The 27,076-nt window shown below is 40.5% G+C and overlaps 1 long non-coding RNA gene and 1 pseudogene across 1 annotated transcript; both read left to right on the top strand.

The window, feature by feature from the left end:
* The window catches only part of LOC101134634 (large ribosomal subunit protein uL30-like), a 151,062-nt pseudogene that overhangs the window by 104,691 nt on the left and 19,295 nt on the right, over positions 1-27,076 (top strand).
* Positions 1,486-16,933, top strand: LOC134756803 (uncharacterized). Its single transcript, XR_010130004.1, has 2 exons — positions 1,486-2,457; positions 13,732-16,933. It is a non-coding gene; the product is annotated as an uncharacterized lncRNA (long non-coding RNA).

The raw sequence follows: 27,076 nt of genomic DNA, 5'->3' as shown, positions 1-27,076 counted from the left end.
GTTGAACTCAGAGATTCTTAAATCTAAAACATCTTAGAAGGCACCAAGCCCAATTTTATACTTCCTTTCTGTATATTAGAGACTGAGGCCCACAGAGGAGAGGATAAGGACCCGTTGAAGGTCTTAGTTAGTTGGCATGGAGCAGACACTAGTACCCAGTCTTTGGTCTCTTGTTTCTATGCCTATGATCATTATTCAATTGTCCTGTGCATAAGCTAGTAATCTTTTGATTGCAAGTGATGGAGAACCCAACCCAATTTGACTTGAATAAGTAAAGGAATTTATTGGCTTTTACAACTGTAAAGTCCAGAGGTTTCAGTTGAGGCATGGTCCAACAGCTCAACAGTTTCACTGAGCACCTAGTTTCCTTTTGTCTAATCTCTGCCCAATATTGTTCATGGTTCCAAGATGTTCACCAAGAGGTCCCTGAGCTGTGTGCTTTCTCATTTACATCCAGCAGGAAAGAAAGAAGGTTTTTGTTCTAGAATTCCAAGCAAAAGTCCTGGGATTCACTCTAATTGGATTTGCTTGGTCATATGTCCACCCAGGGCCAACCACATGACTGGGGAGCCAAATGTGCTGGTCTGGGTCACATGTTCCACCCCTGGAGCCCCAGGTGGAATCAGATTCCATAGAGCCAAATGGATTCCCAAACTCCAATGAGGGCTGCTAGGAAGAAAATAACAGAAGCTACAGCATCAACCAACAAGTGTCTATTACACATTGTTTGGCTAAATCTCCTTCTATTTTTTCTATAGCAAGTTTATGACTTTTATTTTTATTTTATTATTTTTTTTTTTGAGATGGAGTCTCGCTCTGTCGCCCAGGCTGGAGTGTAGTGGCACGATCTTGGCTCACTGCAAGCTCCGCCTCCTGGGTTCGCGCCATTCTCCTGCCTCAGCCTCCTGAGTAGCTGGGACTACTGGTGCCCGCCACCACACCTGGCCAATTTTTTGTATTTTTAGTAGAGATGGGGTTTCACCATGTTAGCCAGGATGGTCTCGATCTCCTGACCTCGTGATCCGCCCGCCTCGGCCTCCCAAAGTGCTGGGATTACAGGCATGAGACACCGCACCCGGCCTATGACTTTTATTGTTAGATACAATGATGAAGTGGTTTGTCCACAAGTTTTAAAAATATACAGAAATCAGAATTGCCATACTCACCATGGAAAAAAGGGAGCACAGCTTTAACAAGAACATTTTAAAGAGAAAGAAAAGTAATTAGGGTGAATAAATTCAAATTTTAGACAAAGTCAGGCATGGTGACATGTGCCTGTAGTCCCAGCCAGCTACTTGGGAGGCCAAGGTGGGACGATCCCTGGAGCCTAAGAGTTTGAGTCCAGCCTGGGCAACATGGGAAGACCTTGTCTCTTAAAAAAAAAAAAAAAAAAAAAAAATTAGTAAATGCAGCCAAGTCTTTGTCACTAAAATATATTCTAGGCAACATTCTTCAAAGCCAAGCAAAGTCTGTGGCTGCTGTGTGCTGGGGCTATTTCTTCTCAATTCAATCATGGGTTGGGTTGATGGTTAATAACCCTGAAATATAAGGTCTTTTGTCAGTCTGGCATCAATGATGAGTGGTGTGACAAGGCTTGGTGTATCACTGATAATTGCTTAGAAATGACTCCACACTACCCAGTTTTTTGGTGTATTTTTCAACAGTATTGCATAAAAAAGTCTTTAGCAACCACTGGTACATGCTTCTGAGAAGCATTTGACCACAGAATATCTTAGATTCAAAACACATTGCTTTGTGGGAAGAAAGGCACCACCCAGCACACACACCCATCCTAATTTTGAATGGACTTAATTTCTGAATTCTAGACACTGCCTCACAATGATATAAAAACAACAAGAGCCTCATTAAAACCCCAGAGGCTGAGCCCACAAACAGGAATTCATAGAGTCTCTAAGAGAAAGATATCTGGGCAACATTTCTACATTTTGAGCTGTCTGGCTGGTTGAGACAGACGATCTGATGGCTAGAATGATTTGCAAAAAATTCAACACTGACCAATCAGAGCAGACAGTCTAAATAAACACCGATTCTTACAAGGCTACCTTCCTTACCAGTTAAATATCAGTCCTGCCTCAGAGAAAGAGAAGATCTAAAGAGGAAAATCTACACAAGATTGTGTGTGGGCCAGAAAGGCCGCCGTGAATGGTGAGAAGGTGAGTCAATCCATCCATCCTAAGTCAAAGAATCCAACCAGTTCCGTGGAGGAGGCACAGAGGAAAAGAGGAAGGAACAAAGTGGAAGAAGAAGAGAATGAAGAGGTGGGAAGAGATGGGCAAGGATGAGAGAGCAGAAGCCAATCAAGAGAAGAAGGAAAAGCAAACAGAAGAGAGTAGAAAGGAATGGGGGCCAGAAACAAGCAGGAATCATGAAGAGTGGGGAAAGGAGAGACTCTGGAAATTCAAACAAGTAGAGGAGTGAAAAAAATAGTGATGAAAGGTAAGAAAGGTAAGGTAGGAGATGTGTGAAATTGCAATAAGAAAAATGGCAGTGTTTATGCGTGATCATTGAATCTTACTTGCATTACACTTGCATTACACTTACACTGTGTAATGCAGGGCTCAGAAAACTTTTTCTCTAACCAGTCACATGGTAAATAGTTTAAGTTTTATGGGTGGTGCAGTCTTTGCTCAGCTACTCAGCTCTGGTGGTGTAGCATGAAGACAGCCATAGACAATAAGTAAACAAGTGAGTGTGGCTGTGTTCCAGGAAGACTACGAATACCAGTGATGGGTCAGACTTGGCCCATGGGTTATAGTTTGCTGAATCCTGGTATAATATAAATTTTCTGCAGACAAAAGTGCTTCTTACATTTTCGGCACCCACAACACCTAGGTACACAATACCAGGTATGTTACAACTGCATGGAAAAGCCACTTTATAGGCCAAATGGCAGCAATTTTCAATGGCTTTTTTAAATAACTTTTGACCTACAAAATGTCAGTTTCCTGTGATGCCACCTACCTGCTACTAGACTGGCCATCTGATCCCCCCTGGAGAAGCCACAATCATAGGGAAGGAATATTCCATTTGGGGACAGATAAAGTCAATGAAAAGATAGATGTTCTCAGTACAGCCCAGGCCAGCATGGGCAAAGGTGGATACTTAATGTCTAGTCAGCTTGCGCTGCCATGACAAAATACCACAGACTGGGGACTTAAACAACAGAAGCTGATTTTTTCATAGTTCTGGAGGCTGGACACAAGATGAGGGTGCCAGCATGGTCAGGTTCTGGTGAAGTCTCTCCTCCTGGCTTCAGACAGCTGCCTTCTCATTAAGTCCCATATGGCCTTTTCCTCTCTCTCTTCCTCTTCTTATAAAGCCATTCATCCCATCATGAGGACCCTACTTTCATGCCCTAATCTAACCCTAATTACCTCCCAATAAATTTCATCTCCAAATACCCTCACACTGGGGGTTAGGGCTTCAACATATAAGCTTGGGGAGGGGGAGATACAAATATTCAGTCCATAACCCTTAAGAAAGGCCTTTCATTGATTTTCATCTTAAACAAAAATATTCTTACCTTTTTTTTCTGGAAAGGAATAACCAGCCTGTATGACACTCCTTGGGCTCCGCCTCTCACCTGGATATATTACAACACTGTGCATAGGAGAGATTCACCAGATAGCTGATAGACAACTTTACATTCAGTACTTAAAGCTTTCATATTGTGAGAGAGAACTCCATCCAGCATAGGAAATAGCTCCACAGAGTTTTGATCTGAGCCACATACTGCCTCAGACATCAGAACCCAAGCAAATACTCTGCCTCTTTAATTCATACCCTCCCTTATTTCCTCACCTTGGGCTCTTCAAATGCCCCCAGCTTGACTGTGGAGCTGGCTTCCTCTCCAACCATCATTAATTTCCCAGAGCGGCCTGTGGTGCTTGGGAATAGCTTCGGTGATGAGCGGCAACAAGGTCTAGCCAAGCACAGCTCTCCAGGTCTTGAAACATCCTTAAGGCCCAAGCCTAGTATCATAGACACGGGCTTGTTCTAACCCCAAACTCAGACCTCTAACAATGACCTCACTTCCACTTGCTTCTTTTGTGATTTAGAAGAGCACCTTGCAGCCTCTGAAATGCGCGGTTCTTGCTTGGTGAAGGGTTCCTGTTTTAGGAAGCCAGCACTACTATTTCATTGCCTCTAAGGCACAATGCAGGGCATTTGAGGTTGATTTTGTGGTCGGTTTGTTTCCTTTATTTTCATTTGTTACCCAGCACCATGCCCATATTTCCAAGTTTGTCTTGGCTCCTGATTTCAATCATTCTTTGGGCACCAATGGCTTTCCCAAGTCATTTACCAGGGTAGCAAAAGATGCCTTATAAATTACCAGAGTAAAGTAATGGCCCCAACAGGTATGCTTTTGAGGCCACATGAGGAGATACACAGCTGCAGGATTCCCTATCAGCAAAGACTGAATGATGTCAAATGTTCAGAAAAGGAGAAACTAAGTGGGTGTAGCACAATCAATTACTTTGCATTTCAAGGTGAACTTGCAGCTCTTATGGGAAGGGAATTCTCTATGTCATTTTCCACGTAAATAAAGTAATGAGACCACTTTGTTGTAGCAAAGAAATTCAGTTTGTTTCTAGAAGCAGATGTGTGTGCATGGGTGAGTGGGCACGTGCATATTTGCTTTAAAACATTTTCCAATAACTGCTGACAACAGCAACCTGAAGCCTCCAGACACCCAGTTTCTCCCCATCCTGAGATGATCTTTTTGCTCCTGGAGCAGCATTGACGTGTTCCATAGGATCATCCCTGTCCTCACTGGCCAGGCCTCTTCAGTGACCTGAAATCTGCATTTCCTGACCCTTCCTCCTGGGTCTTTTCTTCTCAGTTTCTCTACTCTTGTCACACAAAGTTACTCAACACCCAGTAGGAGCTTATCAGAGCCACAGCACCATGTTCCAAGGGCAAAGAAGGAGAAAGAGCTCCACATTTACATCCCAGCCTTGGATTTAATCCTAGACATCTTCCCTCCTCTACCCTCCCACCCCCATCACTTCCCCTTCCAGCACCCATCATTGCTCCCCCTGGTTGAACCTCGTCCTTGTGAGGGCCAAGTGAAAATTTCCCCTTTGCCCTCTGAAGGTTTACTGAAAATCACAGACAAGAGGTAGATTAATAGGAGAAAAGGCATACAATTTATTGTTAACGTGTACACGAGAGCCTTCAGAATGAAGACCCAAAGATGCAAAGAAATTGTCCATGTTCAACAAAGTATGATAGCTTAGGTTCAATAAAGTATGGACAGCCATGTAGAAATATGATTTGACAAAAAGGCTATAATCTAACGCTAATAGACTGAGTGGGGATCCAGCAAGGCCTGTCTGCCTAGGTTCCTCTTGGCCTCTGTTCAGCATTCCTTCCTTCTGGTTATGGGCAGGACCCTCACTGGAATGGGGGTCTTATGACCTACAGTCAAACAAAGTAGGCCAGATAATTTCTTTGTGGCCAGTTTTTACACAGAAAGGCAGGGGAATGTCAGAGTAATATTTTTAGGTTTTATGGCTGGCTTTGGAGAAAGGGGGTCCTGGTTTCTATGACTCACCTCGAAGATTCTAGTTTCTATGGCTAGCCTAGGTGGAGACTGGGACTGAGACAGGAGGGCAGGATAAGGTCAGGGCAAAACTTTTGCTTCATTTGGGGCATCGCTTTCTAAGTCCAAACACTGGTTTCTGCAGCCCACTGCTCGCCATTTTCCTTCAAGAGGAGGAGAAAGTCTCAGTTTACTAAACTTTTCTAGCCTCTGTTCCTGCCTCTATAAAATGGTGATAATACAGTTGTGCTGTGTGCTCGCCCGGGGCTACTGTGAGGAATCAATGAGGAAATAGACAGAGCCCTAGCACAGAACCTGATTCATCACTGATGCTCAGTGAGTGTTCATTATACCCCCCCAACACCTCTACTAACCACGTTGAATGTGACTAAAGTAAATGTAGATTGGCAACTCACACTCTGGAATAAAGCTTCTCAACCCTGATGCCTGACACAATCACCTGGGAGCTTTAAAAAGCACCATGCCTGGCCGCCACAATCATCTCTTGCCCTGAAATATCCTGAGGGTTTGGCCTCCCTTGTTCCTTGTTTTCATATTAGGCAACATTCCTAGGCCACCAGAGCAGCTATTTGATTTTCTTTTTCTTGTCCTTCTCTTTCTCCCTTTTCCACTAAGTTTTGGGGATAATCTGTTGCACTGCAATAGATACCTAATATAGTCCTGTTTTCACCACGTGGCACTCTGATGTCCCTGACTTTCATAGATATTTCATTTTTGCATGACTTTTCTTTCCCAGAAATAAAGTGTTCATTAAATTTGCATGTCCTGATGCATTCATGCATTATTCTTTAATTTTGATATATTGGCCTGATCTGTTAGCCTTCTTAAAAATGAATGTGGCCAGGCATGGTGGCTCACGCCTATAATCCCTACACTTTGGGAGGCCAAGGCGGGCAGATTGCCTGAGGTCAGGAGATTGAGACCAGCCTGACCAACGTGGTGAAACCCCATCTCTACCAAAAATACAAAAATTAACTGGGCATGATGGCAGGCGCCTGTAATCCCAGCTACTCGGGAGGCTGAGGCAGGAGTATCACTTGAACCCGGGAGGTGGAGGTTTCATGAGTCAAGATGGCACCACTGCACTCCAGCCTGGGTGACAGAGTAAGACTCTGTCTCAAAAAAAAAAAAAAAAAAAAAAAAAAAAAAAAACACTTTCTTTAGTAGTAGTTGCTTCTCATTAGTGGAGCCATGCTGAGATTTCATCTCTTAAGAAATGAAAGATGACCTCCCTCCTTAGAATACTGAATAATTCATCAGGGCGGGTACACTGTGGAGCTCTCCTGCTACTCCTGATCTCTTGAGCCCCATTCCTTCCTAATTATTAAATGGCACAATGCCGAGGAATCCCTCCTGCTCCTGAAACAGACTTCTCCAGGGGCGTCATGGCTGACTCTTAGGTCCCTCAGTTTATTCTCTCCTGCTTGTGCAGAAAGAAACAAATACAAATCAATATTTTGTATTTGTACTTAATATTTTTTAAAAGCCAGAATATCTATGTATACTAATTTGCTTGTCTGTTATATTCACCTCTTTTTGTATGATAGCTATGTTTTTATACACTTATCTCATTAGAGTATTATACCAAACTCATAGCCTTTCACGAAAACAACTTGCATCAATGAAGCCGTGATTGCCTTTTATTTGATGTTCACATTTTCACAGTGGGGCTAGCAAAAACTCCTTTAAGTACTGCCTCTGATATTCTCGAAAACTCCTTTTTTTCAGTCCACAACAAAAAGATGTTCCAAGCCATCCTCGCTTTTTTTTTACCTAAGACTGCAATTAACTAACTTCCAAGAAAATTTGATTGCTTTGAGAAAAGAATAGCATCAGAAATCACAATCCAAGCTTCTCACCTGTGCATCAGCAGTGAAGAGAAATGCTGGTCCTTTCACTACCGCCACTTAGGGCCTATTTTGTGACAGAGCCAGTAAAGATGTTTTTCAGAGTGAGGAATTCCTACTGATTTTCCTTACAGAATGTATTATGTTGCTATATATTGTTTTAGTCAGCCAGGGTCTCTTAAGAAAAATAGAGTGAGTATTACTAGAAAATCTAAATGTGGGTAGATTTCCAGTCAAGCAGCTAGGCAGAGGCGTCCAGAGACTCCCTGTGCTCAGCATAGCGTTGTGCAGCCTTGCAGGGGGATGCCTTGGGAGAAGGGAGCAGTAGCAGGGCTCACAGCTGGCTCCATGGCACTGCCTGTGGATCTGCATTTCCTTCTGTTAGGATTCATGCTTTGTCTCCAGTTTATTTCTTTTCTTTTTTTTTGAGACAGAGTTTCGCTCTTGTTGCCCAGGCTAGAGTGCAATGGCGCAATCTCCACTCACCGCAACCTCCCGAGTAGCTGGGATTACAGGCATGTGCCACCACACCCAGCTAATTTTGTGTTTTTAGTAGAGATGGGGTTTCTCCATGTTGGACAGGCTGGTCTTGAACTCCCGACCTTAGGTGATCTGCCCACCTTGGCCTCCCAAAGTGCTGGGAGTACAGGCGTGAGCCACCGCGCCCGGCCTATCTCCAGTTTATTTCTTAGTCTCCAAATTTGTTACTGGACTCCGAGCAGCCCTGATGCACTGCTGTAGAGTGCCAATCTCCCAGTTTGCTCAAGACTGAGGGGTTTTCCAGGATCCAGAATTTTCCATTTTCAAGCTGGGATTGTTTGTCCTGGGCCGACTAGAATGAGATGGTCACCAGGTCACCAGTGAGCTAATAGCAGAACCACTCAAGGAGCTCATCACCTCCTGCACAGAGCAGGAAAGAGACACTCTGCTCTCTGCTCAGCAGAATACCAGAGGACAGAATAAAAATATATTTGGGACTTACTCAGAATCAATGGGAACTTAAGAGTCCCGCTGCAGTGCAGACAGATTCTTCAGTGCATAGGGCCAAGGTAATTACAGGCAAAGCTAAAAGAGGTTGTGGTAAACATATAGCTGTGAACAATCGTCTTATTAACAAAGTCCTGGTCTAGCTGTAAAGCCTGGTTTTCCTTCCCTATCTCAGAGAGCTCTGTGGAAGGTAGTTGGTAGATCTGAAAGTCCACAAGCAGATTCTCCAGGTGCAAGGAGAAGTGTATAGAGGAAAACCTTTGTAAATCCACACTCAGAAACTGGGCCTCACATTAGAGGTCAAGTTTAGGTGGGAGTGTATTCACAAGTACCCTCATGCATATTGGTTTTACAACTATTCTACACTCAGAGCCTTGGCTACCCAAGAGCCAAATGTGTCCATGAACTCTGGGAAGATCCTGCGAAGGCCAGACAATTCATGGGGCATTGTGTGAAGCTAGGAAGCCAGAGTTGGAAGGGTCCCACTCTGCCTCAGCCCTCACATGACCTGGTCCAACATTGCCTTACAGATGAGGAAAACTGAGGCCTAGAGAGGTAAAGAGACTTACCTAAAAGGCATGGTTGGCCACTGTTGAAGTTGGGATTTAAAACCCAAATTTCCCACCTCTTTGCACTAAATAAATTCTGCAATGCTGCTTCCATTGCAATGAGAGTTTGAATATTGAGTGTGAGCTACTTTTCTGGGCTTCTAATTTCTGAGAACAAAGTTTAGCAGAGGAAGAGAATTGTGAAATAATTTAGTTCATTTCATGGGGCACCAATAGCATTCAAATACTTTCAGTCAAGGTCATGTTCATCCACAGCACAGCCTTGACCTTAGCAAGAGCAGCAGGCAGATTGAGTGGATTCAATTCCAAGATTGTCTCCTATTTTGTCTCTTTAGGCTTAAATGCTTTAGCACCATTTCAAGGGAGAAAATTCACATCACAGAGGACAAAAAAAGCTGTCATTCTTTCTAAACACCAAACTTATTGTCATCTTAAGGTCTTGACTGTTGGTGTTCCTTCTGCTTATTTACATTCACATGGCTTCTTCTTTGTCCTTGGTCAAGTCTCAACTCAAATACGATTCCCTCCAAAAAGCCTTTCCTTGTTACCCCAATTATAGCAGTTTATAATCAGCCCCAATCTTAACTCATCTGTAGTGAATTAAATAACATCTCCCAAAAATTCACCTCCACCAAAGCCTCAGAATGTGACCTGATTTGGAAATGCCATCTTTCCAGACATGATTAAGGTAAGGATTGGAATAAGATAATCCTGCATTAGGGTGGGCCCCAGATCCAATGAGAGTGTCCTTAAAGTCCTCCATAGCCTAACTCCAGGCTACCTCACCAGTGTGGATTGTCTACACTGACTGCCTGCTCCTGGGAAACTGATCTTCCTACTAACCAAACAGCTGGCTTCAGCTTCTCGCCATGCAAGTTCCTGCCACATGCCATTTCTCTACCTAGGAAGTTCTCCCTCCTTTCACCTGAACCTGTCCAAATATTACTCTTCCTTCAAAATAGGGCTCCAATCTCAAAATTTCTGCTCCCATGGGGTCTTTCCTGATGCAGTGCTGCCGGGCACAATGTCAGGAGACTCCAGCACCACTGTTTACACCACCCTTGTGTGTGTGTGTGTGTAAGTGGACCTCCAATGGACTACGTGCTTCTACAGAACAGGAGCTGTATTTTGAAGTTGTTTTGTTTGTCTGCTTGTTTTGGTTTTGTTGTTAGTGTTCTTTTCTTTCCGGGCCTTGAATGCTCTATGGACTATGTGACAATATGTAGAATAAAAGACAGATTGCTTGGTTACATGAACAGATTAATAGCATGTTACTTTGCTCCACCCTAAAGCAAGTCCTCTCAGCCACACCCCACTGCAATGCAGTCTACATGTGACTTCTTGGCCATAATTACCAAATGGATTCAGAGGCAGAGAAGAGGGAAAATGGCAAGTCCCTTTTCTCAGGCTGCTGAGATAATTTGCTTAGAGGACTTAAGAGGTAGCTCTTTAGGATTCCCAGAAATAATTGGGGAAATATTTGAGGGTCCCACACAATCAGGGAAGATAGTCAAAAAAAACTCACCACTTTACTTTGAGGTCACTGTTGCTGCCATCATCACCCCAGAGTTGTTTCCTACTCTTGGTTATCTGGAGTCACACTGAGCTCAAAACAGATGGCCCTGAAACTGCTCTCTGAAGCAGCGAGCACCCACCTTCTAAACACACAAATATGCGCATGCACGCGTGCACACACACACACACACACACCTGTATGTCACCACTGAACTAGTAACCCCAAGCAAGCTGACCAAGTGCTGTTCTCCTGAAGTTTCAGAGATTTCATTGCAGAAACACAATTTACTTTTATGAGCAGCACTTCCGTCCCAAGGCCTCAGACTAAGCTGGTAAGTACTGATTCCAGGACAAAATGTGACCCACATCCCAAAGTGTCCTACATTCCTCTTCCTGCCCCTTATAGGTTCTTTACCTGCAAACTCTCTCCCTCTTGTCCAAAACATTTTACCTGCTCTGTCACCTTTGCATGATCACAGGTCCTTCGCATTCCACAATCAGTTATTTCCGTACAAGGTTTATCACTTTGAACCTTAAAACACAGGGAACAAAATTTTACCCACTGTCAAACTGAATCTGTCCATTGTGAGATGCTACACCACTGAATTTTGCTGTGCATCTGTCCAATTGGAAAAGGAATGAATGTGAAAGTTTCATTTAAAACACTCCTTCATGAAACTCTCTATGCATCAAATAATTGAAAGCCCAAACCACTGATCAGTTAGTAAAGCTGTGAAGCCCTCTCAATTGTCAGAAGCAATTTGAAATTGAACTGAAAAATATTTCACGGTCTCTTAGAAACAGACATGAATTGTGGTTTGTAACCCAATGTGGAAATAGTTACGGAGAAAGTGATAACCTCTTGTGAGGTGTGTGCATTCTTCCTCCAAGTTCTTCGTTCTAAGGTCAGAGGGCTGATCACCTCACTGCTGCCCTACATAGTCCCCTCAGCACCAGGAAATTCTCACTCACCACCAAATTTACTTCCAAACTGTAGTTTATCAGAATATAATTTTATTTTCTGAAAGAAGTGCTTCAACTTTGTGTATTGGCACAAGATAACTATAAACAATACCAAAGAAAACGGTCCCCTATAATCTGGCCATTTATGGACACAGCACCAGAGGGAAAAAAAACTTTAAACATAAATTAAGAAAGTTCTCTGTAAGAGCTCTTGTTGAATTATAGCTGACAGCAGTACACACAGCACAGTCACGCCACTGAATTCTTTCCAGCTCCAGCTCCATAATTCACCCTCTCCCACATGTCCTCTATTCTTGAACTTAGAAGACTTTTCTCAATAAGGGTCACTAAGGGGATCCCAGTTGGGAATAGAAGAACAAAAAAGTTTAGTAACTATTCCAAGAGTCATAACATCGTAGGCAATAAATGCTGCATTTAAAGACTATAGATTTAAGATTGTGAGCAGCTTCTACCAGACACTGCATTACCCTGGTAAAGTCACCTGCCTTCTTTGAGCTTCAGTTTTCTCATGTGGCAGTTGTTCAATGGGTTTAGTCATTTGCAATCATTTTTATTACCTTCTAAAGCCCCCTTTAGGTACTGTGATGGAGAGGTAGACAGACAGAAAGATGATAGATAGACAGATAGATAGATAGATAGATAGATAGATAGATAGATAGATAGATAGATAGATGATAGATAGGTGGGAAAGCCTTAAAAACTCAAAAAAGTAAGGAAGGATGATCCCAAGAAATAAGAGGAACCAGAGCTCTTCTCCCTGGGTCTGAGAGAAGCTGACCCAAGCCATCCTTCCCTGAGTCCTATCCTGCTCCTGCTTGGACTTCCCAGGACAGAATCCTCCCTGCTATGTGTGAGGCAGCCCAAGGCCCTTTGTACTGCTCCAGAGGTCTGGGGAGCAGTGTTCGAATGGGAAGAAAAGCAACCAAAAAAGAAAAACCAAAGAGCCAATGCCATAAATATGTAAATGCCCTTGAACTCTACTGAGAATTCCTCTGTGCCCCAATAGTTTCCTCCCCTCCATGTGGGTTATATTCTATTTTCCCAGGCATGGAGTAAGGGAGAAGAATAAAATTGGAGCTGGGTGTTGGGGGAGTAGCCTGGAAAAGACACTTATGAATGCAAAGAGGCCATAGATTTCATTACCAGGTGCGTAGTATCATCAGCTCCCGGTCCAATGCTTACTCATAGCACAAGTTGATTAAATGGTTGTGGAGGAAGGGAGGGAAGGAAGGAAAAAAAGAAGGAGAGAAGGAAGGAAGCAAAATTGGTTCTTATGCTTTCTACTGGAGACTTTTTAGCTATTCAAGGAAGAATTAATTTTTGATGTTTACTGGCTATATATTTTGAACTCTCCACCTTGCCACTACCACATATTTATACTGTGACCAACCTAGCTGAAATGAACTTATATTTTAAATGAGTCATTTTGCAGAGCAAGTAATAAATCAGCTCTCAGGAGTAAGGAGCTCTCAGCAGGCCATACTGCTCCATTGCCAGGAGGGATTATTTTAGCAGTATCACACTACGATTTCTGAATTTATGCCCTTAATTTATGAGACATTCATTGCAGGGGCTTTCCCAAGTGTTATTTTCATAAACAGCAGATTAATATAGGGGCTTTTTCTTGCATTTCTTTGGAAAAATCTTGCCCTCATGTAGAACATTCAAGCTCTGCTACCTATAAATAAGCTAATGTCTTTCCTCTGGGCTGTTGTCCCTTAGCCTTCAACCTCTTCTAGTCTGAAGCAAAAATCATGCTTAATTTTGTTTTGCTATCTTTCTAATACAGTAAGAGCTTCAGGTCAAAGAACTGAAGGGAATGTGAGAGCTTGACCCTATGTTATGTTTTTAGTTTTTTGTAGATTTTCCTTATGCACTTGCCCTACTGTGGAATTTTCCTCTTCATTCCCTTATCCCTATTAGGATTCTACCAATTTATTGTTCTAACCTTGAAGAAATAGCTTTTTATTTACCTTCAGCTGTAGGTGGCCCACCAGGTGTCAACAACTCTAGAGTTCCATCAAGAGTCATGATTTTACACTTACAAGTTGGAGGGGCCTTCACGGATCCATCAGGCTGAACACTGCCTCCCTAGTGAGCCTGTGAACCATCCAAGATGGCTGGTCATCAGTGTCATCCTCTTCCTTTTCCAGACAACTATCTTTAAAAGAAAAAAAAAGAGTGTCTTTGAATGTATCCATTTTTTTCCCCAAATAATCTTGTTTAATAAATTCCTTATTAGGCCAGATCCAGTGTGCTGAAATATCTGCCAAGCATGTCATTCTACACAAAAGGGATTTGCAAATAGCCAGTAGTTGGCGTGAAGAAAGGACATGTGAAAGCGCTGGGTGTGGAATTTCCCATCCTCGGCCGGAGGTCTACTACAGCTCGCTGTTTGCAGATCTGGGCTGAGCTATGCATCACATTGTTCATGAAAGAAAAAGCAACTGTTCTCCCCAGTGCCCCTTCCCCGCTCCACATGGCTGCGATCAGCAGCCCCAAGACCCTAATTGCCACAGCCTATTAGAAATAATGAGACTTACATGGCAGAAGCCAAGGGTAAAAGCGACATCTCGCAACACGAAAGGTTAATATCAACATATACGGCTAGTGAGTGCAAAGGGCACCTCAGTTGGTGGCTCATTATGGCGGGTTGACCCACAGGGAAAGTGTCATTCTGCAGAGAGGCTTTCTCAGGATGTGGCAGCAAAAGTTACAAAAGATAAGGACTTGCTTGTGAAACGCACTCAACTAATGAGAGCTGAAGATTGTTTGAAATATCCCGATGACCTCACAGATGGGGGATGCTGATTAAGATGGCTACAGGAGGCTCCTTTCTTGTCTGACAGCCCATTGAGAAGCTTTGGTGAGATGTGACTAACAGGCCGTGAAGGTGTCTCCATCTTCTCTGACATGGTCCATGCTTTGGGCAAAACAAACATGAAAAATAAGTCTGAACTGACACACATGTTTGAATTTAGTTTTCAGAGCCATATTTGGGGGAAGGAGCACTGGTGGGGCCGTCAGCGATGATTCCTTTATGGTAAAGGGTGTTCGTGACTACTTGCGTGACTAATCGCATGACTGCGCTGGGGGTGAGCCAACGGCAAATTGAGGTCTTGAACACTTGACAAAACAACCCCTGTTCTGTGGGTGAAATTCTATAGAGCTTCATGTGTAATTAAATGAAAGTTTCACAAGAGTCTACACCTCAATCATTTAATGCCGATATGTAGCACAAAGGAAGGATTTTTGCCACATCAAAATACATCCATGAAACAATGGAGAAATGTCCCAAGTTTTCAGAGTCAGAGATACTCACAGAAGAAACCCTGGAGTTCTCTTGACTTCATTTAGTGCCTGGGACTCTGAAAAGAGATCACCATTATGCTCTCCTCTACCTCATACTAGAGGTGAGGATGAGAGCGCACCTCATACTGCGTATCTTAATTCCTCTCCCAGGAAAACTGGAAGGAACACCTATCCGATTGCCATGTCGCTAAAACAAAAATCACTCATGTCTTGCAAAAACAGTTCAGATCTTTCTATTTAAAGAGCTTATCACTATATTAAACAAGGTTATACTGGAGTTTTGTCATGAGATTTAGGAACATTTCTTTCAAGTCTTTCTAACTAGCTGTTTTAGTTATTGATTGCTGAATAACAAATTAACTCAAAAATTAGTGACAACACAGAAAATAAAATTACATAAAGATTTTTATAATGAGATTTAAGAAAGATTTTTCAAGGTTTTCTAACTAGCTGTACTAGTTAATTAATTGCTTTATAACAAATTGCCACAAAATATGGTGGCATCAATGACAATAAACATTTATTATCTCATATAGTTTCTGTAGGCAGCCTCATAAAGTTGCAGTGCAGATGTTGACCAAAGCTGTGATGTCATGTGAAGGTTTGTCTGGAGCTGGATGATTCCTCTCAATTTGGTTTGCTCACATGTCTGGCAAATTACTGTTAGTTTTATTCAGGAGGCCTCTGTTGCCACATCAGCTTCTCTATAGAGCTGCCTGCACGTCCTCACGACATGGGAGCTAGCTTCCCCTACAGCAATAATCCAAGAGAAAAAAAAAGCCACAAATTCTTTTTTAACCTAGTGTCCAAGGTCATGCCCCACCATCTCCACAATATCCTAGTGGTCACACAGGTCAGCTCTATTCAGTGTGGGAGGGGAATACACACAGGCACGAATACCAGGAGGCAAGAATCTCTGGGAGCCATCTTGCAGGCTGGCTATCACATTTATTAAAAGTATTTCTTAAAGTATCTTCACCTGACCAAAAAATATAAAAACTATGATCATCGATGTGGTCGGCAAAAAGTCTGCAAGTGAGACAAAATCAAGGAACTCTATGGTACACTTTGTAAAGAACGTATATTCCATTTGACTGAAAATATTTCCTTGTACTAACTGATACGTGTTTACATGTGGCACCTGTAAGACCAAAGTGAAGACATGAATTAAGAGATTACTCAAGAGAAATTGATTTTAGTAGATAAACAAGGTTTTTTGAAACAATTTGCTCCCTTTTGATCTCAAGAGCAGGATTTTTGGCCTAAAGCATCTAGAAAACTGCAGTCTTCTTTTTCAGTGCATATCCATGGAGTAGTCTACAACCATTCACCAATGTGCCAGGCATAGGGAATTCAAGAGCAACAAGGTGAAGAAAATCTTAATCAGCTGATTGAGAATCCATTTTATGGAAAGATCCACCTCTTTGGGGAAATGGACTTGATATTTAGAAACTAAAACAATATAAAAATTTTCAACAATAGAAGGACAGAAATAGGATATGAATTAAACATCAAGCCTGTGGTAAATTTGCTTTCAGTGAAAAAGACGTAGAAGAGGAAAAAAATAAATAAGGAAGAGACGAAAGGAGAAAGAAGTAGCAGTGGACGTAGCTGAGGAGAATTATTTCCAACTTTTGAAACCAACAGTTGAACAATTGAGACTTATGGTGGTTTAGCACTAAAGTCAAAACATCTTCTCTCCCATCCCAACTTCTATGACCTAAATAAATGCAGAGAGATAGCATATTTATGGATTACAAAACTCTATATTGTTAAAATGGCAATGCTGCCCAAATTCCTCCCAAGATTCAACTCAATTCCAATCAAAATTTCTATAAGCATTCTTATAAAAATTGACAAGCTGATTCTAATATTTGTATGAAAATTCAAGGAACCTAGAATAGCCAAAGTAATTCGAACAAAGAACATAGTTGAAGGACTTACTCTATTTGACTTCAGTACTTACTATAAAGCTATAGTAATTCGTTCTGTTTAATATTGTGGTAAAGGTAGGCATATAGATCAATGGAACAGAATACAGTCCAGAAATAGACCAGTTGATTTTTGACAAATAAGCCAAGGCAACTCAATGGGGGAAAATAAAGTCTTTTTAATAAATGTCATTCAATAAACTAAGTATCCATATTTTTTTTAAAAAATCAATCCTACTCCCCACCATACACAAAAATCAACTAAAAATATATTCCACATCTTAATGTGAAATGTGAAACTATGAAACTTCTAGAAGAGAACACAGGAAAAATATTTGAGATCTTAGGGCAAGCAAAGATTTCTTAGATATGACACCGAAATCACTATCCATAAGAGAAAAAATGTTGGTAATTGAACTTTATCAAAATTTAAAACTTTAACTCTTTGGAATGCACCAATAAGAAAACAAAAGACTCATAAAAATATTTACAACATATTTATCTGGTAAAGAACTCACATTCAAAATACATAAAGAATGCTTAAAACTCGACAAAATGTAAACAGACTTTTGACCAAAGTCAAGATATGAATGGCCAATCAACACATGAAAAGATGTTCAACATCATTTGTTATGACATATGTATACATTGCAGATTAAAACCTTAATGAGATACCACTACACGCCCATTAGATTGCCTAAGATTAAAAAGATTGAACATACTAATCTTTTTACCAAGTGTTTGTGAGTATGGGGAAGTGGAACTCATATACTAATGAGGGGAATATAAAATAGTACAATAATGTGGTTTGACTGTGTCCCCACCCAAATCTCATCTTGAATTGTAGTTCCCGTAATTCCTACATGTCCTGGGAGGGAGTGTGGGAGGTAATTGAATCATGGGGCGATTTTCCCCATGCTGTTCTCATGATAGTGAGTGAGTTCTCACAAGATCTGATGGTTTTATAAGCACCTGGCATTTCCCCTGCTGGTACTCATTCTCTCTCCTGCTGCCCTGTGAAGAGACTCCTTCTGCCATGACTGTAAGTTTCCTGAGACCTCCCCAGCCATGAGAAACTATGAGTCAATTAAGCCTCTTTCCTTTATAAATTACCCAGTCTCAGGTATTTCTTCATAGCAGCATGAGAATAGACCAACACATCCAACCACCATCAAAACAATTTGGCAGCTTCTTAAAATGTTAATTATACACCTACCTTGCAACTCAGTCATTTCACTTCTAAGTATTTAACCAAAAGAAACTAAAATGTACGTGCACACAAAGATTGCACATGAGTGTTCTTAGCAGCCTTATTTATGATAGCCCAAACTGGAAACTATTTACCAACGGGTGAATAGATAAATAATGGTATCATATCATACAATGGAATACTATTCATTAATTATAGTGATGAACTATTGACATAAGCAAAATGGCCAAATCACAAAATCATTATGAGTAATGAAAGAAAACAGACAAAAACAGACAACACAGAGTTAACAATTCATTCCTGGAAAAGAACCCAGAGAATGCATATAACCACTAAAAACATTTACACAGGAATGTTCAAAGCAGCATTATTCATATCATCCCAACATGGCAAACCAACCAAAATATCCATCAACAATAAAATGGACTTTATACATAGTGGTATGTTCCCATAATGGAATATTACACAGCAGGGGTCCCCAAACCCCAGGCCACAGACCAGTACCAATTTGTAGCCTATTAGGAACCAGGCTGCACAGCAGGAGGTGAGCAGTGGGTGAGCAAACATTACCACCTGAACTTCGCCTCCTGTCAGATCAGTAATGGCCTTAGATTCTCGTAGGAGCACAAACCCTATTGTGAACTGCACATGCAATGGATCTAGGTTGCATGCTCCTTATGAGAATCTAATGCCTGATGATCTGAGGTGGAATAATTTCATTCCTAAACCATCACCTCCCCCAACCCACTGTCCATGGAAAAATTGTCTTCCACGAAAGTGGCCCCTGGTGTCAAAAAGGTTGGGGACTGCTGTTATACAGTAAACAAACTACCTCTACATGCAAAAACATGGAACATTACAAACATAATGTTCAATGAAAAAAGATAGTCACCAAAGAGCACAAAAGTTCAACTACATTTATATAAAGTTCAAATACAGGAAAAACTAATTCATAATGTTAAAAATTATGATAGTGCTTACTATTGGGGTGAAGCGGATAGTGACTGGAAAAAGCACAAGAGGTGTGTCTGAAGTGCTGGTGATGTTCTGTTTTTTTTTATCTTGGTGCTGGCTACAAGAGTGTGTTTGCTTTATGAAAATTCCTCAAATGTACACTTATTATTTGGTACATTTGTCTGCATTTATGTTATATGTCAATAAAAAATGTACCCTGTAAAATCATGTTTTGTGGTTAGATGATGCAGTTGAATTTGAAAATGATGGGTTTTGTGGAAATACAGATGTTCAGCCAACAGGAAGAAAAGTGACGTATACTTGCAGTTGACAGGATATTACTGGAGATAAGTATGTCATTCCTTACAACAGTCATAGATAATGATAAAGGCAAAGGGAAGAGAAAGCTAAAGAAGGAATCTTGGTGAATGTTTACCTGTAGGTGTTGGAAGAAGAAAACAAAGAGACGGAAAAGGACCAAGAAATGCATGCACATAGAAGCCAGGCTAAAGAATGCTTCAAAGAAGAGACAGGGGCAGCTAACCATCAACACAAAAGCAGCACAGTGGTTAAGAGTGTGGGCTTTGGAGCCAGAGTTTCTGGATTCAAATCTTCCAATTTTCATCTATAAAATGGGGCTATTAGTTGATACTACTTCATAAAGTTAATTCATTTGAACAGTGGCTAGAATGCTCAAAAACATGAGAAGTATAAGAAAAGGTTGCTGGATTTAGTAGTTAGAATCAGGCTACAAAGTATGGTGAGAAAGTAGATGCAAAAAGAGGATTTTAATGAGCAGCCAGTGTCCGTCCAAAAGGCCACAAATTGATTCTCCAGCTTTCTAATATGATACTAGAGTACGTCCAACCTTTCTAGTTCCAAAGTACTCACTTGTGGAGGCTACAGATTGGCTCAGGTCCCCATTAGGAAGGGACCTCAAGTTATCTGATCCAGAAAGAAACATTGGTTTTTTTCAGTTTTCTGGGAAGTTTGAATGCAGATATACTCACCTTATAGAAGTAATGCCTGGGGTGAGTTTCTGTTTCTCAGGTTAAGAAGTTTCTCCAATAAAATTCATCTCAGAAAAGAGAGAGGAGGAGGAGTCCTAAGTAATTATCCATAGAAGGCCAACTAACAGCTCCATCTAAAGTTTATTTTCCAGTGGTGCTACTGATTGGAAGGCCACTGGCTGAAATGCACGTGATGTAACTCAGTATTGCAAGTTGAGTCCTTCAGGGTTTCAAGTAAGGATGAGACTGGACCACAACCACAGAGAACTAATGTAAAATCCAAAAGAGATGACATTGTGAAGAAATTACTACACTGAACACTGAGCATAAATTTCTATGTTCCTTGTAGAGAGTGCCAAACAATATACCACAAAATTCATTTAAAAATATTCTTTGACTTAAAAATAATGTATCCTAAAAAAGGACACATTTATCCGAAAAAAGGATACATTTATCCTAGAAATTTATCCTAAGGAAGAAGTTCAAAAGAGGCCAAATAAAAAGCTATATGTAATTTTGCAGTGTTGATTCTAATAGAAAAAAGAAGTAGCAGTAATAACCAATAGCAAAAAAGTTTTTAAAAATAGGCCTGAAAACAGCATAAGTATTAGTGGCTATTAAAATAGTAATTATGAAGTCTATATAAACACATAGGGAAATGTTTATTATATCTTAAAATATAATAAATGAAAAAACAGGAAATAAAAAGGTACATAGACTGATTACTATTTTGTACAATATGGTATACATGTTGACAAGAAATCAAAAGGAATATATAAAAACAAAAAAAAAGTCAGGAATAGATAACGAGTGGATAGTTTTTTCTTTTCTCAAAAATGTGTCAAGACTCCTTCTTCCAAACTAACACAGGAACAGAAAACCAAACACCACATGTTCTCACTCATAAGCGGGAGTTGAACGATGAGAACACATGGACACAGGGAGGGAAACATCACACACTGGGGCCTGTCATGGGGTGGGGGGCTGGGGAGGGATAGCAATAGGAGAAATATCTAATGTAGATGATGGGTTGATGGGTGCAGCAAACCACCGTGGCAAACGTATACCTATGTAACAAACCTGCACGTTCTGCATTTGTATCCCAGAACTTAAAACATAATAAATAGTTTTTTTTTTTAAATGAACAGTTGAAGAAAAAAAGAAGACTCCTGTTTCCAGGAAGATGAAACAGATATGCTTTTCTCATTCCTCTAAGTACAAGTGAAAATGCTGGATAGTATATATAAAGCAAACGTAAGAACACTTTGAAAGGCGAAGAGAAGACAGTAGAACAGCTAGAGACAGTGATACCCATAGAAAAATATGGTGAGTTCCATGGGTTTTCTTTTTGCCTCATATACTCCAGACTTGGAACTAAAGAAGTAGGTAACCTAGAAATGCCAACAAACACAGACCAAAAAACACCCCCAACAAAATCTTACTCTCCTCAAGCCAAAGGACTAAGAAAAGAGCCGCATAGAAAGACAAAAAAACTTTTAGATAATTTAGACAATAACCACTCTACCCTAGCTAAACCTCACAAAAATAAACAAACAACAACAACAACAAAAACCTGTGAGCCCATCCTCACCCACACAGGCAAGGGCAAGTGAGAGCCTAGATTTCCACCCTTGCGAGGCTGTATCGAGGCACTCCAAACCTCTGCCAGGGTGGTTTTAGAGAAGGCCAAGAAGGGAACTAGGACTTTCATCCCAGCTGGCCAATAACAACCCACCTTCCTCCCTCATGGTACCAGTGGACAGCTTGTAGAGAACATGAACTTCTTCCAGTCCCACCTGGCAGTAACATGGCATTTCTCCCCATAAGGTGGTATCAGTCAGGTAGAGAGTTGGGACTTTAATCATCACCCAGCAGTAATGAGGCTACCCTTACCACAGTGTCAGTGGAGACAACATGGAGAGCTGGAACTCCCTCTGCCCAGCAGTAATGAGAAGCCACCCTACCAAGAATTCATAAAGACTGAGTGGGGAACCTAGACTTCTATCTCTACTTGAAATTAACAAAAGAGCACTCTGCAACCTTTCCCTGACACATTGACATCAGGGAAAGCCAGCCAATATTTTGCCAGCTAAACCAAAATATTGGAATAAAATCCAGAGTCTGATAATATAAAATGTCCAGATTTTAACTTTAACATTTACTCATCCTACCAAGAACTGGAAATATCTCTAATTGAATTTTTAAAGATAAACAATAAATGCCAACACCAAGATGAGAAAGCTGTTAAAATGTTTTCACCAAAGATTTCAAAGTAGTCACATTAAAAATGCTTTGACAAGCATTATAAACATACTTGAAATGAATACAAAAATATAAATTCCCAGCAAAAAAAAAAAGTCAGGAAAGAAGTAAAAGAAATAGAGAAGAAGCAAATGAAAATTTTAGAACTAAGAAATAAAATAACTGAAACAAAAAGCTCAGGGGATGGGCTCAACAGCAGAATGGAGAAGACAAAGAAAAAAATCAGTGAATTGGAACATAGAACAATAGAAATTACTTAGCAAATAGAGTGGGAGAAAATATGCATAAGGCCTCAAAGACTAGGGGGACAATAACAAAAGATTTAGCATGTATGTCATCAGAGTTCCAGAAGGAGACAAGAGGGTTGAAAGAGACCACTTGAAGAAAACAGGGCTGCAAATTTCCTAGATTTGGCAAAAAGATATAAACCTACTTCTGAAAGCTAAAAATTAAAAAAAAAGTTTGAAAGCAATTAGAGAAAAATGACACCTTACCTGGGGGAAAACAATTAGAATGCCAGCAGATTTCTCATCAGAAAACATAGAGGCCAGAAGGAAGAGGCATAATATTTTCCAGGGGCTGAAAGAAAAGAACTGTCAACTAAGAATCCTATACCTAGTGAAAATATATTTCAGGAATGGAGGTGAAACTAAGGCATTCTAAAATGAAGGGCTAAATGAAGTTTTCTGAACAAAAGAAAAATAAAAAATAAGGAACTTGGAACATCAGGAAGGAAGAAAGAATTCAATAAACAGTAATGTGGGTAAATAAAATAGGCTTTCCTTCTCCTTATGAATGTTCTAAATTATGTTTGATATTTGATATTTATAACACTGCCTGACAATGTTCTAAATGTGTGTAGAGAACATATTTAAGACAATTATAAACAGATAAAGGGAAAGAGGTATAAATGGAGGTAAGGTTTCTATATTTCACTCAAACTGGTAAAATGACAGTAACAGTAAACTGTGATGAGTTGTATATCTAATGTAACATTTATGGCAGCCATTTGAAAGGTTAAACAAAGAAATACACTTTAAAAATTGTAGATAAATCAATATAAAATTCTTTTAAATGTTTAATTCATAGGAAGGCAGGAAAATGAAAGCAGAGAAATGAAAAACAGAACAAGCAGACTTAACTCTGAGTCTATCGATAATTACATGAACTGTCAATGGTCTGTATATACCAATTAAAAGGCAGAGATTGGTAAAGTAGATTAAAAAGCATGACCCAACTATATTCTGTCTACAAGAAACTCACTCAAAATAATATATAGCCAAGTTGAAAGTAAATCACATATGAGATGTCACGCACACACCTATCAGCATGATTAAAATAAAAAATAGCAATGCTGCCAAATACTGGCCACATGTGTAGAAACTGGATCATTCATACACTGTTGATGGAAATAGAAAATGGTACAGCTATTCTGGAAACAGTTTAATGGTTTCTAAATAACTAAATATGCCACTATCATACAACCCAGCAATTACTCTTCTGTACTCCGGGGCATATCATTTATCCCAGAGAAATGAAGGCTCTTATTCACACAAAAACTTGTACACAAATGTTTATAGCAGTTTCTCTCATAATAGCTAAAAACTGGAAACAGCCCAGATGTCCATCAATGGAAAAATGGTTAAATAAATTGTAGTACATCCATATGATGGAATACTATTGAGAAATGAAAAAGAGAATAATCTTCTGATACATAAAACAACCTAGATGAATCTCCAGAAAATTATGCTGAATGAAAAAAGGGAAGTCAAAAAGGTTGTATGCAGTATGAGTCCATTTATATAACGTTTTTGAAATGACAAAATTATTGAAATGGAGAAAAAATTAATGTTGGTCAGTGATTATGGAGGGGGTAAAGATGGGAGGAAAGTATGTATGGCTATAAAAGGAGGAACCTGGCTGGGCGTGGTGGCTCACACCTGTAATCCCAGCACTTTGGGAGGCTGAGGCAGGTGGATCACCTGAGGTCAGGAGTTTGAGACTAGCCTAACATGGTGAAACCCCGTCTCAACTAAAAATACAAAAATTAGCCAGGCATAGTAATCCCAGCTACTCAGAAGGCTAAGGCAGGAGAATTGCTTGAACCTGGGAGGCAGAGGTTGCAATGAGCCAAGATCACACCATTGCACTCCGCCTGGGTGACAGAGCAAGACTCTGTCTCAAACAAACAAACAAACTAACAAACAAAAAAAAGGAGGAATCCTTCTGGTGATGAAAATGTTACATATCTTAACTCTATCAATGTCAATATTCTGGATGTAGGATTATATTATCATTTTTAAAATGTTACCATTGGGAGAAACTGGGTACAGGACACACAAGATTTCTCTGTATTATTTCTTACAAGTGTTTATGAATCTATAATAGTTTCCAAATAAGAAGTTTTTTATGTATCACATTCCTTTTTATAGCAGACCCTTGACATTTGAGAATAATATGTCCAAACCTTCAAGAATCCTCAAATACTGGTAAGAGGGCATGTTTGCATAGGCTTTCTCTCACATCACACTTCCTGTAGCATCACGCATTCCCTGTACACATCCTCATACCGCCTCATCACATTTCAGCTTTTACTGGTGCTTCCTCCTCCCTTTATGTTCATTTTTCACAACTCCATCCTCATTCCTCCAAAGCTACTAGACACAGAGAAAATCAAGAGCCTGGTGCTGCTGCAGGGAGCAGGTGCCAGGTCCTGGGCTGCTACAATCCATGCCTCAGTAAAATGCCAAATTACCACCAAGCATGAGCTTCCAGCGAGGCTCCTGATCAGTGAGAACCACAGTGCTAAATCTAGAGATGCCAAAGGCATGCTGTATCACCCTCTTGATGACTATTTCTCATAAAACAAAAACCAACATTAGTGCCTTTCCACAATCCAAACCTCACCATAGCATCAGGACAAATGACATATGCCGGTGGCAACAGGAAATTAAAAAAAAAAAAATGAATGAATCTTCCTATTGACTCAGACTGATGCGGAGTGGCAGGCCTCAGCAGACTAGGCTCAGAATGACAGCTTAGCAGACCTGGTGCAGTTGCGCATGGTGCCTGGGTGGCTGTCACCGAAGGCCCTTTGAGTACCTCCCCAGATGAAGCCCCAGCTGGATGCCTGAGCTGTTTTTTTAACCCTAACAAGATCTGTCATTAAACCTTACTGGAGCCTGACTTTGCCTCTTTCCCTCCAGGCCTTTCTAGTGGTGGTCAAAGGTCACATCATCCTTCAACACAGGCCTCTGGGCCCCCGGCTTTTGTTCCCCAGACCGCATAGTGATGATGGGCAAACAGCCTCTTGGCCCTTGGAAGACACACATGAAATCAACGAACCATGGTCCTTAACAAATGGGCCCCTTCAAGGCCAGCCAGCCAGCTACAACTACTTATGATATTTACAGCTTTCTGTCTGCACAGATTAAACCCAGGGAATGAAAAATGGACTCCTTAGTCTGGTAAACTTATGTCATTCCTTATTAAGACAAATTGAGAACAGAACTAGATTTTGTTGAGAAACAACTTCTGCTTCTAAAAACAATCGGGTGAGAAAAGGAACATTTCTGGGGACAAGGACTTCTTATACAGTATTAGTGTTTGGTGACAGTGTTTTCTGATAATTTCATAAACACACTGTGTTGTTTTCTAGCAACAGAATATATTTTGGCCAAGAACAATATTTCTCACTTATTTATTGTCAATTAGTGCTGTAAATAGACACCTTGTGAATGCATTCCTCAGCAAAGAATCAACATGAAAGCAGTAAGACCTTGGCAGCCCAAGTTATCATCTTTTTGTTTGAAATGTGGACACTGTTTCTGAAGACACATCAGCACTTTGGATGCTGAGGCTGAGGGAAGTGTTATTTCATTACCTTTTCAATCTAAGAATCATAGATCTAAGGGCAGTGAATTTTGGCTGGGTAACCCTTTTTCCAAAGAAAGCATATGCACGAGCTCATTGCGTTGATTTAAAACCAGAAGTGCTTTGATTCAAGTTAAGTAGGAGGCCAGAGCTTGGCCTGATCAGCAACTGTACCTGTCCATGCCCACCCCATCCCACAGCCCCCACCCAAGAGCCTTCCTTGAAGAGGTTCTATAGAGCATAGCTTGAAAATCAGGTCTGTCAAATATGGCTGGAACTAGTTGCCAGAAGATGAGGGTGCCAGATGAACCTTCTGCAAAACGATGGAGCTTGGGGAAGCGCCACAGTCTCACTGTGCCTGGTTTCCTTATCTAGTAAACACAACTCTCCTGGTAAATAGAGTTTACCAGGAGAATAGAGAGGAATAGAGAGGAAAGTGTGTTGATAAGCCCATGTGTGGGGGTTATAGCTCATAATAGCTGTTATTTTAAACAACTTCATTGATGTAATTCACATACCATACAATTCACTCATTGAAAGTGTACAATTCAATGGTTTTAGTATATTAACAGAGTTGTACGAACATCGCATTCAATATTAAAATGCTTTCATCAAGCCAGAAAGAAACCCCATACTCATTGGCAGTCACTTCCCATTTCTCCCCAGCCCACACACAGCCCCAGGCAACCACCAATCTACCCTTTATCTGCATAGATTTGCTTATTCTAGATATTTTGTATAAATGGAATCGTGTAATACATAATTCTTTGTAATAAATTTTTTAAATTTAGCATAATATTTTCAAGATTTATCACTATTTTATTTCTTTTTATTGCAAAATAATATTCCATTGCAGGGATACACCCCACTTTGTTTATCCATCTACCAGTCATGAACATTTGGGTTGTTTCCATATTTTAGCTATGATGAATAATGCTGCTATGAATCTTCATGTAGAAGGGTGTTTTTTTGTTTGTGTTTATTTTTGTTTTTGTGGACATGTGTTCTTATTTATCTTGGGTACATACCTGGGAG

The sequence above is a fragment of the Gorilla gorilla genome, chromosome 12 (assembly GCF_029281585.2).
Source record: "Gorilla gorilla gorilla isolate KB3781 chromosome 12, NHGRI_mGorGor1-v2.1_pri, whole genome shotgun sequence".
Lineage (NCBI taxonomy): Eukaryota > Metazoa > Chordata > Mammalia > Primates > Hominidae > Gorilla > Gorilla gorilla.
Note: the sequence above shows the minus strand (reverse complement) of the source record. Positions and strands in the feature narration are given on the sequence as shown.